Source organism: Mustela putorius, unplaced genomic scaffold (assembly GCF_011764305.1).
Source record: "Mustela putorius furo isolate JIRA1106 unplaced genomic scaffold, ASM1176430v1.1 tig00003853_pilon_pilon_pilon, whole genome shotgun sequence".
Classification (NCBI taxonomy): Eukaryota; Metazoa; Chordata; class Mammalia; order Carnivora; family Mustelidae; genus Mustela; species Mustela putorius.
In genome coordinates this window covers 14356222-14367836 of record NW_025422005.1, presented here as the reverse complement: position 1 = coordinate 14367836, position 11615 = coordinate 14356222, and the positions used below count along the sequence as shown (strand labels likewise).

The following is an 11615-nucleotide window of genomic DNA, read 5'->3' as shown; positions in this document are numbered from 1 at the left end:
GCGGCCACAACACAGATGCAACAGTCACAATCAAGAGAGCTACCGTCGCTCCGCCAGGCCTGGGCCTGGTTAGCTCTCCCGAAAGACCCGTGAAGTATGTACGCACTTTTATGACCGCTGTTTTACAGATGGGGCTGAGGCTCCGAGGGGACAAGGGACCTACCCCAGCTCACACAGCCAGTCAGTGGCCACACCGGGAGTTAACTGCGGGTCCGTGAGACGTTCGAGCCCATGACCCTGTGAGTCTGCACCAAGCGGGCCTGCTTCTCTCAGGACACCAGAGAGCTGGGAATGGCCAGATGGCGTAAACAGCCCCGTTCTGTGGTCTAGGCTCTGAGGAATGTCCGTCCCCCTCACTAGCCACCCCCGGGCCTCTCTGGACTCCCCACCCCTCTTTGTTCCCTTTGTGCCACCCACGGTGGCCACCGCGGCATCTGTGAAGTGGGCAAGCGCAGGCTGCGTGGGCGGTCAGCGCGGAGGGTGCGCGGGCACTTGTATTTTTAAACCCCGGCTCTGGCCAGCCTCCGAAGTCAATCGAGATGGGGCTGGGGGTGTGGTTTCCTCTGGGCACTGCGGACTCTCAGTGAGAGGGCTGGGGGGCATCACTGGCATCGGGAGGTACCCCGCTGGTAAGTGGGGGCTCTTCCCTGTCAGGGAGAGGCTCAGCACTGGCTGGGGTCTGTGCCCCTTGGAGCCCGGGAGCCCCAGGCAGCCTGAGCAAAGCCCATGGGAGCAAGGGGCCAGGTCGGAGGCCTGGAAGGATGAGCCTGGGAGAGCAGGAGAGGAGGGATGGGCTGCAGGGTGTGGCTGAGAGGGTCCTTACAAAGCTGAGAGTCCAGCCCAGTCCCTCTGAGATGGGGAAGCTGAGGTCCTAAGAAGGAAAAGGTCCAGGTCACACTGTGTTTTAGAGGCAGAGTCTGAACTCGAACCCGCAGTGCTTGATCCAGAAGCAAGAGCAAGTTTGGATTCCCTATTTCATGGAGGCTCTGCTCCTGGGTAGGGGAGCTTTATCTGCCCTGTAGGAAGGTGGGGGAAGGGACCCCTCCTGTGTCCACTGATGCCGTGTTGAAGGAATCAGGGCAGGGTTTCATGATCAAGGCCAGAGGACAGCAGAGGATATTGAGTGGGGAGGAAGGGAGAACCTGCCCGAGCCCCAGGGCCCCCACCGGCTCCCCCCTACCCTCTCCCTTCTGATTCTTGGTTCATCGGCCACTTTTCTTGCCCTGACTGATGGCACCAGGGAGGTCCCTGATCCTATTGTACGGAGCAGGAAATTGAGGGAAGGCCATTTACAGAAAAAAATGGGATAAAACTGAGACACAGAGACTGGGAAGACAGCCTCTGCCCCTGGCTTGAGGCTCTCGGGCTGCATAACTTTGTCACGGCACGTTTCTGGACTGCGGCTTCTTCCTTTATCAAGTAGGGGACAATCATGAGCGTTTACCAAGTGCTAGACTGGTCATTTTCATATGTTATTCTACTCAACCTTGTGACGACCCAGTTTTCGGATGAGGAAGTGGGAGGGTCAGAATGGTTACGTGGCATGTCCAAGGTCACTCAGCTGCTACGTGGCAGAACCTGGGTCTGTCTTCAGAACTCAGGTACTGAGCCAGTCTCAGAGGTCCCCCTGCCCCAGGAGGAAGGGTCAGGTTGCTGAAGGAAAGACAAATAGTGGGAGGAAGAGCATTGCAGAGAGGGATGGGGGTACATACAAGCCAGCGTTTTCAGCCCTCTTCTCTCACCTCTGTCCAGGCCTCTCTCCAGATGCCTTCTTGCCCACCCCTGCCTAACCCCCTCTCCACACCACTGCTGCCAGCACTGGTCTTCAGAAGACACAAACCTGATCTTCCCGCTCCCCAGCTGGAATCTTCATGGCTCTCCCCATCTCCAGGGAAAATAAAAATCGCCTCAGGTGGCATTCAGGGCCTTTTCCCTTTCATAAGCTGCCGCCTTCCCTCCTCTCCAGGGTCCCTCGACTCTGGCCACATGGTTCTCTGGACACGTTTTCTATTCCTCCCTCATGCCTTCGCTCCCTCAGACACTCACTCTATCCTCACACTTCGGTTCCTCCCTTGAAACCGGCCCAAAGTCACTTCTGTTGAAGCTTTCCATGCCTGTTCCTGGAGGAACAACAGTCCCTCTTGATGCTCCTATGGCCCTGAGAGTGGTTCTCGTCACCTAGTTTTGTGGTTAACTGTTCATGCAATGCTCTCCCCAACTCACACCACGTGAAGGTCCCTGGGAGAGTGGGGGAAAGAACTGTGTGAGCCACTCCGGTGTCCCCAGCCCCAAGGCTGAGCGGATGAATCAAGAGCAGATCAGGAAGCTACAGAGAATGGAAGATCAGAAAAAGTTCTTTCTGCGTAGAGGCCACGTCTTGGGTTCTGGAATAACTTTGTCTGCCTCCCATTCACTAAGGATGGCTCAGCTCAGGTTGAGAGCTAATGTCCCAGCATTGGACAGACCTGGAATTGCAATGTATGGTCCTGGGTGAGTCACTGAACCTTTCTAAGCTTCTGTTTTTCATCTGTGAAATGGGCAAACAGTATGGTTCAATTGAGGATTCAGTATGATAGTGTCCAGGAAAGTTCTAGAGCAGAGCATAATCTGGAATAAGGTAGGTGCTACAGATCTCTTCTCTCTTCCTGCTATCATCACAACATCATCATCACCACCTCCATCGTTACAACCAACATCACCATCACTTTGACCCCAACTCATCATCACCTTCATTCCAACATCATTACCACCACTGCCACCATCGTACTCATCACCATTGTCATCACCATCACCATCTTTACCATCATTCTTCAGATCTCTCTTCTTGCCCAGATACCTGCCCCTGTACTAGAGATTCTGCAAGTAGGAAGTGCCAGCCATGTGCCAAGAATTGAGCTAAGTGCCTTCCTTTCATCATTCCATTTAATTTCCACCCTGAAATAGAAACACAAGGAAAATCTCTTCCCTTCCATGGAGGATCTTCACGTGCACCACATGGGTTGCTACAATGATCCCCATTTTGCAGAGAGAGAAACTGAGGCTCAGAGAAGCAAAACAACTTGCCAGGATCATCCACAGCTAGTAAGCAGAAGAGTCTGGTTCAACTTTGGTCAGCTCTTTTAGCAACACCAAGCTGCTTGGGGCTTCCAATGCACTTGCCCTCAGGGTTTTCCACATTTGCTTCCTGCTGCTAGTGCTCCCTGCAGAGGGTATTAATTTTCAGCTCTTTTTTGAGTTCCCCTGGCCCAGAGCAGAGAAACAGCTGCATTTACCACTGAGAGATTTACTCAAAATTTAAGAAAACAAAATTGGGCACAAGCAAAGATGCCAGGAAGCTGGGTGAAGATTTGCAGATTCAGAAGTCAAGGTCTCGGACTTGCTTGCTCACTCTGGACATGCATCATCATTACTCTGGACTTGTAGACCTTGTGGGGGGTCTTCCTTCCTGAGGATCCAGTGCAAAGGAGCCACTCCAGAGAAAATCTACCCTCACCCTGATCTCATTTCCACTCCCCTTCTCATCCTTGTCCTTTCTGGAGAAACGTAATTGACATCTCTGAAGTTGGAATAAAAATTCCCATGTTGGCTTTTCTTAGGGTGGGTCTGGTAAAATTCAAAGGAGAGAACTGTAGGTTCATTCATTCTTCAAATCTGTATTGAACACCAACCATGTACCACAGTGTGCTGGGTGTGAGGACCTGGCCATGACTCAAACATAGCCCCTGCCCCAGAGGAGCCCCTCCTGGATCACTGTCTCTAGTTGTAGCTGAGACTTTCTCACTGCCCTGCCATTGTTCTGTGAGGGCCCATGGGCAGGACCCCTTCTTCTATCCCACAGAAATGGGCACAGAAAGGCTTTCAGAGGATGTTTGTAGAATGGAGCCAAACTGAACCTGGTGGGAATCAACCTCACCTTGTGATTCTGACCTGACTCTTCCTGTAGGTCCACCCAACGTCTCTGGGTGGAGGGACTCTCACTGGGGTTGGATTGGGGGAGGTCTAAGTGGGATGGGGGAGGGAGGCAAGGGGTTGAATATTTTGTATAAATGTGTAAATCCAAACTTCTGTGTGAGAACATGTAGGTCTTTTGTTTCTTCTGCTGACCCTGGTCAGGTGCCTGGAGTGACCAAGAGGTTGGTTTATTATTCTATGCCTAACTGAGTACCTAGTACATAGTAGGTGCTCAATAATTATTTGTGGATTAGATGAATGAGTGTTTATCTGTATTATCTCACTTATTTCACTAGATGCTGCTGACTGGAGGCTCCTCATTGATGAAGAAACATTGGGGCTTTGGGTAAGTGGCTTGTAGGAAACCCTCAAGGCAGTAGGTGTTCATGCTTAGAGGGGTAGGCCGACTGAGAGAGTAGAGGAGCTCAGGGAGTCAACAGTTCATACACTCATTGGCCCATCCATTCTCCTACCTATCCAGGGTTGGGGCCAGATATTTCAGGTTTTTAGGACCAGAGACATGGGCCCATCAGAGGTGAGGAGAGTGTTGGAATTTCATCCATTCATCCGTATACCCATCTACCCATCTATCCATATACCCACACACCCGTTCCTCCATTTACCCACCCACCTGTCCATCCACTCACCAACCCATCCATCTATCCACCATCTCTCCATTCATTCATGCATCCATCCATCCATCCATCTATCCATCCATCCATCTATCCACCATCTCTCCATTCATTCATGCATTCATCCATCCATCCATCTATCCATCCATCCATCCATCCATCCATCCATCCATCAAGGGTTGGAGCCAGATTTTTCATTGCTATTGAATGCCAGCTTAGGACTTTAGACCGAAAACCAACTTTTGTGACAGCTGTCAAGGAGGGGAGGTTAATTTGCATGAATAGCCCAAGTGCATGCTAAAAGCTAATTAAGGCTTAAGCAGGGATAGTCTGCAGATTCTGGAGTAAGTAGGACCTAAGCATTTCAGGAGGAGACCTCTCCACAGCCTCATGCCAGTTTTAGAGAGAGATGGGAAGCAGATGGGACATAGAGGCTCTCATGAGCAAAACACCTGGGGTATGTACTTACTGACCAGTTTATACTAACTCTAGAGTATAGGACAGCAGATGGAATGATCTGAATTGGCTGTCCTTGAATGTTCTTAAAAGGGAGAGCAGCTAGTTAGGCTTTCTGGCATTCCTGTTGGGTTCAGGACTGGGGAACAAACACTTTTTGAATGGACAAATAATCTGGGTAGGGTTGACTTTCAAAAGCACCTGTCTTGGAGTAGAGACCACAAGTATCTCTTCAGGGTCAAAGCCAAGACTGGGCCTGTGAGAGTGGTCAGGCCTCTTGGAGGAACTGTCACCTTATACTTTCTCTCTGCCGCCATGTTCCCCTCTCCCCATACGTTGTGCTTGATTTCTGTCCACACTCAGCATCTGAGACACAGTAGATGCCAATAATGTTTACAGGATGAGTGAGCAGACAAATGTACCTATTAGTCAACAAATATTTGTTGAGTGTCTCCTGTGAGTCAGCCACTGTCCTAGGAGCTGGGGGCACAACCATAGACAGAACAGATGCCCCATCATCATGGATCTCAGTTTAACGATCAGAGGGTTTAAAAGACAGAGGTGAGTCGTTTGTCTTATAGGGTAGGTGCTGCCACTGTTTTGTTTCTTGAGTCTGTGCTGGGTCGTGCTTGTAGGGGCCAGTGGATGATGGTTGACTTGGAGCCTAGGCTCAGTGGTGTTTCTGGGGGGGAAAAACAAAAGGCGAAGATAGGGCAGCACCTAACGAGGAATGCAGAGTGGTGGAAAATCCCAAGTGCTGTTTATTGAGCACTTGTTAAGTACCAGCCTATAGGCTCTTTTATTTGCTCTGCTTTCCAGAAGAGGACCTGAGACCCCTGAAGCTGCTGTGCCTCACCTAAGGCCGCATGGGGAGAGGGCGAGAGGTCAGGATTTGAATCCAGGACTGCTTGGTTCCCATGCCCAATTTCCGAACCACTTGACTTGACTGCCAGGGAGGAGGGAGGGGGTAGTGAGAGGGCTAGGCAGGAGAGTTCTGGAGAGGTAGTTTGGATGCTGTCTTGGCCCTAATCCCTCTTGTCCTTGACTGTGAGGCTGTCACAGGGGGACTTCAGGCAGACCTCTCAAGCCGGGCTCCTTGCTTGCCTGCCCACAGAGAAGGCCATTCTGCAATGCAGATTGTGTCTGCCCAGAGCTAATATGGATCCTATACGTTTATACAAATCACTGAATACAAATTACAGATTGTTGTAATTTCTAAACACTGCCCTGCCACTTGGAGCTGCAGGGGGAGGCTCTGAACCGCAGGGGACACTGTCAACAGCTGTCAGCCCTGCTGGGCACGCTGCAGCTCTGGGAGGGTAGAGTAAGTTGGCGCTGTGGCTGCTCCCACCTCCATGGTGGCGGGAGGGAGGACCTGGTTCTGCGGCAACATCGTAGGTTGACCGGGCCTGGCTCTTGGTCCACATTTGCACGGATTCTCCCCACGCCATGCAGAGTCAAGAGATGCTTTTTGCGATAAAGCAGTGTGCACAGGCAGCTCTCACTGAGCCCTTTCTGTAGCCCACACACTTCATTCTCACTACAGTACTGGAAAGTAGGTATAGATCATGCTATTTTATGAAGGTGGAAACAGGTTCAGAGAGATTAAGCAACTCGCTTGAGGTCACAATGCTCGTCATTGTTGGAGATGGTCCCAAATCTAACTTCAATGGATTGAAACGTCTGGCTCCTTGCTGTGATGTGGCCTTGTCCTTGAGCTGCCTCCTCTCTCTGAGACCCCTCAAGGGGAGCTTACTCGGGGCAGCATCCCACAGCAGTGGGCACAGAGAGGATCCATGGGGGGGCTAACTTACCGTGTGTGCAAAGGGCTTGGAGCCTGTGTCCATCTGTGTTCACATACCTGTGTTGTGTGAACATCCTCCAGATGTCCCATGTGCCTGTGCGCTCCAAGTGGTGGTGCGGCTTCCGTCCATGTTTGCATCCTCATGTGTATTTGCAGACGTGGGGCTGGGGGCTTTTGTGCCCTTGTCACAAGCGTCAACATAAATGTTGTGTTCATGCTATAACATGCACAAAGTGGATATCTAATTCTCATCAGGTGCTTGTTGTTCCAGGCACGAGCTGAAGTGCTTAACTGGTCTCACTAATTTTGTCCTCACAACAATGCAGCGAGGCAGGTGCTATTGTCCCCAAATCACAGATGAAGAAACTGAGGCACGGGGGGGGGTACCAAGTTGTCCAAAACAAACATGTCACGTGATTACAGAAACTGTGTTTATCCTTGAGGCTCTCCTCCCATTTTGGGTCTCCATGGCTTAGGTCTGGTTCCCTCTGTCTCCCAAACACGAGGATTGGCCATGGTACCCACGTGTGGCAAATCAGAGCCACCATGATTGGTTCAAGTGGCTGAGTCAAGGGGCTCAGGTGACGGCACTTCTGTGTTCCTGGAAGCGTGGTCTGCAGGCGGAAGCGCCCATTCGTGGACCCAGCCCACACCTCCGGGCTCTCAGGTATCTGCTTTCCCAAGCCACCACCTGGGTGGGGGCTGGAGGTCCAGCTCCGCCATCATGAGCCACGGACCAGCTACAGAACTTACGGTAGATCCATCTCGTCTGCGGAACGGCAGTAAGAGCAGTCCTGGCATTTCTGAGGACGAAGGGGTTTATACGTATGAAGTGGGGGTGCCTATGTGGCTTAGTCGTTAAGCATCTGCCTTTGGCTCAGGGCATGATCCCAGGGTTCTGGGATCGAGCCCCGCATTGGGCTCCCTGCTCAGCAGGAAGCCTGCTTCTCCCTCTCTCACTCCCGTGCTTGTGTTCCCTCTCTCGCTTTGTCTCCCTCTGTCAAATAAAGAAATAAAATCATTTAAAAAAATATATATATATAATACCAAGTGTCTAGAGCCATCCCTGGCATGTGACCAGTGGCTGGAGGGCTCATTGCCACCCTGCCATTACTCAGGGACAGGCATGGGACCCAGTATCGCCCTGAGAGCTTTTGGGGGCGCCATCAGGAAGTCTCTTCTGAGAGAGGAAGTTAGCCTGTGGCGGCTGCTGTGACCAGGCTCCTCCTCAGGGAAGAGCTTGCCTGAGAGGAAAAAGAAGAAGACAGGGGAGGGGAGTCCTTCGGGGATGTTGCCTGGTCCACACTTGAATTTACTGTGCTCTCGATGTCATACATTTAGTTTATTTAATACATTTCAATACATTTAGTTTTGCCTTTAACTGCTGTGAGCTGGGCTCCTGTGGCCTATGTGTGAAGGACTCCCGCCAAGTGCCTTCCCTAACCCAGACATTTTGTAAAGTGGCCACTGAAGTGAGCCCACGACTGGGCCGAGAGTTGGGGCAGTTCCTGAATTTCTGACCTCAGCCTGGCACCTCTTCTGGGCTGTCTCACGGCCACAGAGCGCCGCCGGGCCTCCTCGCCTGGCCTGCGTGGTGGCTGTCTCCGGCCGGCAGTCCTCAGGCAGCCCCGCGTGCTGAAGGCCCAGGGCGTTGCGAGGCCAGCGGCGCTTTTGCCTGAGTCCGAGCTCCACGTCACCCTCGTCCCACACCTGGGCCCTGAAGCCATGAGGGGGCTTTTTGATGAGGCCCCCTTTCCTTTCAGAGGTCAAGCAGATCTCTCCTCTGTGGATGCTGTAAGGCCCTAGGCCCCAAGCTAGGAGAGGGGCTGAGGTCAGAGACAGAGGGACCTGGTGGGCAGTGGCCGTGTCCCTCTCTTTCCTTCCTTATGTAAGGTATGTGCCGGTGCCGGCCAATCGGGGGCCATTTTCTGCCTTAGCTTCCCCAACGTGCAGTATTCTGGTTTCCTGCTTTTTCCTCAGCCCACTCAGGCTCTCTCTGTTTTCTGTCATCCCCCCTGGCTTTCTGTCCGTCTCACCCAGGCCCCCCTCCCCCAACCCCTTCCCAGATCCCTTCAAGTCCTACCTTCTCATCGCCCCCACCTCCCTCGGCTTCCCCCCATGCCATCTGACCACTCCTGGGTCCCGCGGCCTCCCCAGCTCACCCCCACTCACCCCCGGGTCCCTGTGACTTGGGCCCTTCCCTCTTCCCAGGCCTCTCCTGCGGTCTCCATCCTGTCTGGAGCTCCCTCTTCCTCTCCCTGCCTCAGGCAGCGCCCCACACCTGTCTCCCTCCTCCCTCTCTCTGCTCCAGGTGGCCCACTGCCAGTTGGGTACCAGTTGGGTTGCCATGGGAACCACTGAGCCGCTTAGAAAGCTGCCATAGATCTAATCACAGGCTGTGAGGTTTCAAGGAACAGCTCACTTTCTGGACGGAGGACGGGAGGACCCGCGCCGACAGCTGATTAGGCTGATGCTCGGATGGGGCGAAGGGGGAGCCATGGAAGGTGTCAGCCCAGGCAGGGCCAGGTCTCAGTGGCCCCTTGGGGCAGGAGGCCAGACCCACCCAGCCCACAGTTTCCTGCCTCACTGGCGCTCTCAGACCTTCTAGGATTTTCCTGAAGAGATCAGTGAGGCTCCCTTTCTTCTCTCCCTCTTCCCCATCACTCACTTTCAGTCATTCACTCAGCACATTGCCCCCCACTTTAGGTCGTGTCCTCCCCAGGCCGTCCCGGTGCAGTGGGAGAGACAGATCCTTATGGAGCGAGCTTCCCCGGGGAGGGGGAGGGCTATGTGCTGCTGGATGGCATCCAGGGAGACACAAGGAGGGTGGAGGTCCATGCCAGCTGGGGACAGTGAGGGGCAGGGGAAGATGTTTCACAGGGGATCCTAGAGCTGAGTGTCGAGGGACAGAAAGGCATCAGCTAGGCGGAAGCTGAGGACCCTTTTGGACCTGCAAGTTCTGTTTCTGAAGGTGGGCCCTGGGCTGTGTTTTGCAGGACACCAGAGTGAAGCCACGAGGAACCACTATGGACTCCAAAGGGTGCTCCCTTCAGAACAGACCCTTCTTACAGCTGTGCTAAGGATGGGTGGGCAGGGGACGACCCCATTCCTAGAAAAACAGCCCGAAGTTCCCAGCACCCAAGTCCCCCAGGGCTGACGGGAGGCCAGGAGTGGGGATTATCTGGGGGAAATGCTCCCACCTGCTAATGCCCCGGCTCACTTGTGTGGCCCAAAGGCTTGCGTCAGAGTTTTATGGCCTTTATGGCCAGAAGGGCTGGCCAGCTTGGTCTGATCTCAGATGGCTCCCCCTGGTACCAGGCTTTTGGTTTCTCTCATCCAAGCCAGAGACTGTGTTTGCACATAATTTGCATACATTTGCATGTGGTGTCGGCAGGGCCCAGCATAACATGGGAAAAACACATTTTTCTCGCCAGGGTGATTGCAGCCTGGATTAGAGCCCAGGTGTGCAGAAACCAGGCCTATAAAATTCTTCCCTTCTTTGGCCCTCTTAGGCAGTCTTCCCCACACCCCCTCCCCATCCCCCCACTCTGGAGCTTGGACTCCCAAGTCAGCAGGTGGCAAGGGTGTCGCATTCAGGAAGCCTGGATTCTCCTGGTCCTGGCTCAGCTGTGTACTTGCTCTGTGACTTGACAAGTCATTTTTCCTCTCATTGTCTCCACCTGACTTTGTAGAAGTCTAGGGTTTGCAGAAGGTCAGGGAGTAGAGGGTGTGCACCCGAAGAAGTAAGTCATTCATTCACGCATGCATTCATTCATTTGATTTTATTCATTGTGTGCTCACAATATACCAGTGCCCTCTGTTCTGGAATCAATAAAACCAGCCACGAGGCCTGCCTCTGGGGAGTCCCAGTGAGACTGGCATTAATCAAATGACCACACAAATCGATGTACAATTGCAACTGTGATAAATGCCCCATAGAGACGTGTGGTGCTTTGTGGGAACCCAGAATTAGTGTGAAAAGTCACAGAAGACTTCCTGGAGGAAGAGTCTTCCAACTGAGATGTTAGATATACGATGCTAGTTAGGTAAAGAGAGGCTAGAAGAGCCTTCCAGGAAGAAAAGAAAACATGTGCGAAGGCCCTGGGGTGGGAAGGAGCAGAGCAAGTGTGCAGAAGGGAGAGGAAGGTACGGTATCTGAGTGAGGGGTTGTAAGAATAGATAAGAAGGTGGGGTCAGCCAATTTGGGGTCTTTCTGACCCATTAGGGAAAATTGTCTTTAAAGCAGTGGTGCCAGGGAGTCTGGGTGGCTCAGTGGGTTAAGTCTCTGCCTTTGGCTCAGGTCATGATCTCAGGGTCCTGGGTTCGAGCCCTGCCTTGGGCTTGAATAAAGCAATGGTGCCAAAAAAAAAAAAAATAAGAAGCAATGGTGCCTTTATTCCTTTTTTTTTTTAAAATTTTTATTTATTTATTTGATAGAGACACAGTAAGAGAGGGGATTCAAGCAGGGTGAGTGAGAGAGGGAGTAGCAAGCTTCCTACTGAGCAGGGAGCCTGATGCCGGACTCCATCCCAGGAACCCGGGATCATGACCTGAGCTGAAGCCAGTTGCTTAATGACTGAGGCACCCAGGTTCCCCACTGGTGCCTTTATTCTAAGAGCAGTGGGAACCATCAAGCCAGGAAGTGACAGAAGCAGGTTTGCATTTTGCAAGGCTGGACTGTGGTGTGATGAATGGGTGGGGTGAGCACAGGATCCCCAGGTTACCAGACAGGAGGGGCATATTGTCCTGAGAGAAGGCTAGGGCTTGGCTTA

The 11615-nt window shown here is 52.6% G+C and overlaps 1 long non-coding RNA gene across 1 annotated transcript in view; it reads left to right on the top strand.

The window, feature by feature from the left end:
• Positions 1-455: 455 nt before the first annotated feature.
• Positions 456-11615, top strand: part of LOC101675449 — a 36522-nt gene continuing 25362 nt past the window's right edge. The window contains exons 1-2 of the long non-coding RNA XR_198628.3: positions 456-629; positions 4248-4297. This is a non-coding gene — a long non-coding RNA (uncharacterized LOC101675449). The remainder of the gene's footprint in view (positions 630-4247; positions 4298-11615) is intronic.